Genomic DNA, 7,325 nt, shown 5'->3' on the forward strand with positions numbered 1-7,325 from the left:
TGCGCGCAATTAACCCTTAGCCGCATTCTCGTTCGTTCGTTGGCTTTGCCTTCGATGGTCTCTCTCTCTCTCTCTCTCTCTCTCTATTTCTTTTTCTCTTTCTCTCTCTTTCTCTTTTCCTACCTCTTTTTCTCTTTATCTCTTTCTCTCTCACGATTCGTTCATCGTTCGTGAGGTTTCACGGCAAGAGACGCCGACTTCATGAATGAACTCCGCCGCTGCAGGTCGGTAAAAAGTCATCGGACGTTCTCTTTGTCTCTCTTTCTCTCTTTCTTCTTCGAGAGCACGAGCGCGCGCGCGGTCCCGCAGGCAAGCGCAGCAAAGCAAACGCAGGTAACCAGGCAGGCAGAGGCGCGCGCGCGCGAACGCAGGACAAACTGGAAGAGGCACAATGCAGACAGCATACGTGATTGTTTTCTAGGCGAACCTGTGAAGAAAGAGATAGAGAGAGAGAGAGAGAGAGAGAGAGAGAGAGAGAGAGAGAAAGAGAGAGAAAGAGAGACTGTTCGAACACTCGTGAAGGAATACTCGCGAAGGTAGGCAAGAAAGAGACGCCACCGGAAATCATCATTCTCGGCGGGAGTTTTAATCCCGATGGAAAACCGGAATCCATGGCCGTTCCGTAAGCCGCGCGACTTGACTGACGATCAAGCGAGAAAAGGAGAGATCCAATGATCCAGCCTAACGAAGCTTGGATTCTTCCCTCTCCCTTTCTTTTCCTTTCCATCCCTTTTCCCTCTTCATCGCAATCCTTCCACTCTTCAACCTACTCACCCTACCTATCATAATATCAAACCTTTTTAGCTTCTCGATTAATTAGGCCGACTTCGAAGGCGTAGCGCCGTACCTTTCGCCCGCTCTCGCGGATCTGACATTTTCTTTTTTTTCTCTTTCTTTTTCTTTTTAGCTTTTAACTTTCGTCAATCCGTGAAATATATTGACGACGATTTTTTTCTTATTTTCTCAGCCGATAAGCCGAATAATGACGATTTTTTAATCTTCTTATTTCTTTAAAAAGATACACGATTTTGTCATATTTTTCGATATTACGCTTGAACGAAAAGATCATCATATTTCCCCCATTCCCCCATCCCCCCAAATTTATTCAAACGAAAGATCGTTCAATACAAAATTCTCAAGTACAAAACTATTCGTGGATTTTCATTGACAATGCTCAGATAGATATGCTTCGACAAATGTTATCAAATACGAGAAATTATTTATTTTCCAGCGAATTTGTTTTTTTAAGTAGAAAGATTCTTCTTTTATCTTTTTCTTTTCTTTTTTTTTTTTTTTTATTATTTTTCGACAAAAGACTCTTCCACAATGATCTGTCGTATTTTTCCAGCGAATTCACACGGATATGAAAATTTCTGATATTTTCCAATAAATATACACGAAGTACGAAGATTTTTTTATATTTAATTATATTTTCCATCGAATTTACTCGACTGAATTTGAAAACTGTATGCTTGCTAATATGATCTATTATTTGAGAACAAATTGTTCGCTAAATATATGTATCTACTCGAATATAAAATTATTCAAACTTTCACGTGAGTTTAAACAAATTCGAAGCTTCTTTAATTTCATGTCAACAGATTCGATTATAAATATATTACACGAGTTTGAAGTTATTTAAATTTCTTACGAAGAGACGCGTGTGTCTTCGACGCTATACAACGATTAACGAATGACTGGTGTGTAACGAGTTAAGCAAGTTTGTTTTGTTTATAAATCGTCAAACTACATACATACGTTTTTCGTTAATCGAAAATTTTTTATTTTTTATTTCTTTTTTCTTTTTTAATTCACTTCGCTTCGTCGTTTAATCAGAAATATGAAAAAAAAAGTACACGCTCAATAGATAATTATTATTAAAATAATTTTCTTTTTCTGTCCGTTAATTAAACATCGTATTTATTCAATTGGCAAACACGCATTTAGATTTGCGATAAACAGTTATTTTTCTAATATTCTTTATTTTAAGAACTTACAAATTATATTTGCAAATAGGAAAAAGGAAAAAGAGAAAAAAATCTGTTTGAAAAAAGAAAAAGGAAGAAAAGATAAAGAAAAGTCTTAAAAAAGTTTCGCAAAGCTTTCTTGTTAAAAATGATAATACAAAATGATGATCCAATTACGATAATTATGTATGAACGTTGTAACATTATTTCTTTAATATCTACATCATATCAAATGAATTCTATTCAAGTTAGTATATATCCGTCCGATGATCCAGTCATAAATATAAAAACGGGACTAACGAGTAAATTTATCGCATATAAACAAATTCATCTTGTTGTTTTAGCACGAGATCATCTCCCGTTGCGTTCGATAGACTTTAAGCGTGTTCGTATATTCTCGACGGCACGTATACCAGCTGGTCCAGCTTCTTGTCCATCGTCGACAGCTGCAACGAAAACGAAAAATCTGAATCGGAATGGGTGAGAGCAAGAACCCTGAGGACGAAGGGTGGGAAAGGGGGAGAGAGAGAGAGAGAGAGAGAAGTGAGAGAGAGAGAGAGAGAAAGAGAGAGAGAGAGAGCGTGGAAGACGAGCGTGAAACGTGAAGAAGAGATGGAGAAAGAGAAAGAGACGTAGAAATAAAAAGAAAGGAAATGATCAGAGGCGAAGGAGAAGATCACTGGACAAGGAGAGAACCGGATGTAACGAAACGTTCGATACAAGAAACGTATAACCGCTTTTCGATTCCCTTTCGTCACTCGATCGAGATGTCCTTTCGATGTTCCTACGAACGATCGTATAAACTCGAGACGAGAAAACAAAAGATCCTTCACGTTTTCCTTCTTAAGTCTATCCATGGCTTGGTATAATTGATCGTTATCATGTAATAAAATTAATTATTCCTACGTATTTTAACGTTGGTTGGAATGAATGAATGCATATTCATGCGATCTAGAAATCATTCGATAATAGAAATGAACTAATAGTATGTGGGTGAATCGATTGGAATAATAATAACGATGATAAATCTGTATTTGATTTATATAAGCGAGATTGATTATTAAATAACTGTGATTCGAAATAAATGATAGCAGTTAACTTATTGTATTCAAAAATTTTTTTAATGGTATTTAATGAATATATCGATGGATTAGATCTATTTAATATTTATCTTTCATTACATTTTTTTAGATAGAAGATACGAAAGAATTCATTGTTTGACTTACCTTTTTTTTTTTTATTTTACTATTAATTGTAATAATATCACTAAAAATATGTTAATATATTATTAATATATTATTAGTAATTATACATTAATATATTAATTATATAAAAATCATAATTATTTAATATTAATCATAATATATAATAATTCTTTGCTTTACTATTATTATTAAGAAGTATATTATAACGTTTAATATTTTAAATGACGCGAATGAAATCTTAAGAAATTTTTAATAAAGTTTGTAATGTTTGTAAAGTTTGTAAGTGTTGTAAAGTTTGTAATCATTGGTGACTTACATGATGTTCATGTCAAACGTTTTCTTTTTTCTTTTTTTTTTCTTTCATATTAAACATTTTTTTTTTTCATATTAAACATTAGCATACGCGTTGAATAATCAAACAATATACAATCATTTAATTTGTAATTATAGAGTGTGTACGACTTAGGAAATGTTTTAAGGTATTACGTTCATTTAGAAATTAGTAAAAAAAAAACAAAAAAAAGGGAAATTAAAAATTCGAAATTTTTCTTATTTTCTCAGAAACGAAATTTTTTTCTAAAAATGAAATGAAATTCTTTTACACAGAGGTACGTGTATCGAGAGGATTAAGAAAAAGAATTATTGGAAAATATTGACAAGGGAGAAAAATATGGCTGCCGGGTGGACGATAAATTTTTCTTGAAGACGTTCGTTGAACACTCTCCAAAGCCGAAACGATCCATTTGAAATCGAAAAACGAAAAGGCTTATTCAAGTTAACACCAAAGACGTTAACGATCTTCGATTTTTAAGACCAATTTTTCTTAGAAAATAACTAAACATGGAAAATTTATGAGAGAAATTGACCAATCGAAACACAAACATGAAAAATTTATGAGAGAAATTGTTACTTTTAAAAAGAATTATTAAAAGATAAGGATCGAAAAAAAAAAGAAAAGGAAAAAACCTGAGACCGTCAACGATTTCTAAATATTTCTGATTTCATTATGTATAAATTTGAAAACAATCCATTGAACAGTTTTCACGTTAATTAGTTTCAGGAAAATGCATTTAAAGTTTCAGGTATTGTAAAGTTTCAACTTTTGTTAAATAGATAATTTTTTATCTTTATTCCTAGTCGTCAATTTCAGGTTCATAAATAGTGCAATTGCAATTTCATCGAAGAAGAATTATTTATATTACTTTTTCCTTCTGAAAATCTCTATTGAAATTCTACTTTCAAATGCATCGCATCCTGTTTTAGAATTTCAATTGAATCGACATGAGATAATATTTTTCAATAATTTTCAAGATAGATGATATAAGGGACTATACTGTCCTAGATTTTCGTTATCATTCGCATGTATTACGTATTTCTATGAATATTAATTAAAGTTATAAGGGATCATACTCGATTATTTATGGCAAAAGGATTGGTGAAAATGAACGTCCTATAAAACAGGGAATTTTTCGTGCTTAATTAACATAATTCGAATGCATTTTACACGAAGTCTTATAACTTCGTCAATTTTGCAAATGTCCATGTGAGAACTTCTCAGTATATTCTTAACGTTTGAAATTTTCAACAAAAAAAAAAAAAAAAAAGTACAAAAAAAAACAAAAAAAAAAAAAAGAAAAGCAAGAAAAAAGAAACGAATTAAAAGAAAAGAAAAAAAAAAATGCAAAAACGAAAACTTTCTAAGAGGACATGATCCTTTAAATATTTTTAACGAATGCAAAACTTAAAAATATTCATTAAAATATATAACAAAGTTAACTGTCGATGGTATAACGTTCAAAGATTAAACTTTTTATTTCATTTAAATTATTTACTTATATAATAAATTAAATTATTACTTATATAATATTAAATTATACTTTTTATTTGATTTAAAATTTAATTTTATTCATAGATATTTTTATCCATGGATATTTTCAAATCAAAGATTTCGTTCCTCTTTGACGAAATTACGTATCTGATCATTAAATCATTAAAAAAAAAAAGAACGTTCGTTGATTTATATTCATAGAAGAGATTTTTTTTTTTTTGTTTCTTTGTAATTAAAATCTTTCATATCCACGAGGCGTGTATGCGTATAATGACGTGTGTGTATGTGTGTATGTGTAGATTTGTGAATGTATATGCGTAGTTTGTGCATTTGTTAAATTTATCTTCTATAATATATGTATTAGTTTATTACATATTACATATAATATATGTAATACATTACGTGTGTATGTATCTAATGTAGGAAAGGATTTTAAAATATGTGTTCTACTTTATCTTCAGGTGGCTGCAAAGATCCTTCATTCTCAGAAGAGTTTTCTTTACTACGATCAAACTGAGAGCTAAGTAACGACGACGACAGATGTCAGAGGAGAAACAACATCGAGATTCTTACGAAATAATGTCCGTATATTTTTTTATTCTCTGAAACAAAGTTTTTCTAATTTAATTAATATTAATAAGTAAAGTTAATCAATACTAATTAATTACGTACGTGTTAGATAAAAAGAAAAAATAGATTAGATAAAAATATATATAATTATATAAATGAAAAGCAATTTCAAAATTATTTAGATATCTTTTTTTTTGTTCTTTTTTTGTTTTTTTTTTTGTTTTTTTTTTTTTTTTTTTAAAATCTTTGGAAAAAAGATGACGATGAGTTAATACAAATCGAACTCAGTGAAATAAAATGTACGATTAAAAAGTACAAAGTTTATAAGTATACTAAGCTAAATAATTGTAATTATATTATCTGATTGTTTAGTTGGCAAATCTGGAAATGATAAATAAGATAATTTGTAATTATAATATGGAATATTATTTATATGTGATTTGTGATCATAAAATGAAATGTTTTATAAAATATTTTATAGAATATTTTTAATTATGAATATATAATGAATAATATGAAAATGTTCCTATTTACATTAGTCAGTGCGACCTTATGATCAAAAAAACATTATAAATACAATTGAAAATCATCCATACTATGTAAATATATTTTTAATGTTAAAATGTAATAGTAATCAGATTTCTCTCTCTCTCTCTCTCTCTTTCCCACGTATAATTTTGTAAGTTCTTAAACTTTAAAAAATTTAATACTTAACAGATTATATTCCTAAATATATTTACTTTAAACATACACACATGATATTATATTCTAATCTAATTATATCTGATATAACAAAAGATACGTAAAGTTTATGATGGATCTTTAAAATAATTAATTTTTAGATTTATTTTTGAATTTAAATAAAACAAAAAAAAAAGAGCACAAATAAAAAATACAAAATTCTCGCGACATATTTTCTTTTAGTCAATGTTATGATCAATAAATCTTCAAAACCTTATTACAACGATAATATATACATACGTACATAATACATACGCATATACATATATAGTATATACATGCAAATATGCAATAAAATTGAATGAAAAACATATAAAAAAAAAAAAAAATATTATTGACGAGGACACTAGAATATTTATTCGAAATGAAAACTGCAAAATTTTTTTTCTTTTTATAATGAAAACAATATGAAAAAATTGGTTTTGATAATAGCTGAAGGCGTTTTATAAATCGACGAGTTACCAGGGAATACATTAATTGTGTACGATCGACATTACGATGAAACTTTCAGTCAATTTGTTGGCGTCGTTCCTCGTTTGAGGATTAACTTCCGTTTAAAAATTGAAAGTATTCCGCTAAGAATACTTCTATTTTTTATTTTTTTCTATTCTTTTTTTCTTATGAATTTATTGCTATTACACTATTTTGAGATAACATTTTGATATTGGATAACGCACAGCGATGCATCTTTTCAAAAATATATGTTAAAAACAATTAAAATGTAACAAATGTAATAGTTTTCTCAAATAAGAATTAGAATAGTAAAAAAAAAAAAAAAAAAAAAAAAAAAATAGGGAAAAATCAATTTCTCTATACGCAAAGTTTGACAAATAAATGTTGACCAATAATTTATAAATATTTTTAAAATATCTGAAGTAGTGTATTTGGAAATTTTTTTGAAAAATTCTTAGAATACGATTAAACTTGTCACCGTATTGTTAAACTTATTTAACGTATTGGGTATTGTCTTCCTGAAGATTAATTGAAAATAAAATTAAAAGAAAATAAAGTATA

The sequence above is a fragment of the Vespa velutina genome, chromosome 3, assembly GCF_912470025.1.
Source record: "Vespa velutina chromosome 3, iVesVel2.1, whole genome shotgun sequence".
In the NCBI taxonomy this organism is placed as follows: Eukaryota; Metazoa; Arthropoda; class Insecta; order Hymenoptera; family Vespidae; genus Vespa; species Vespa velutina.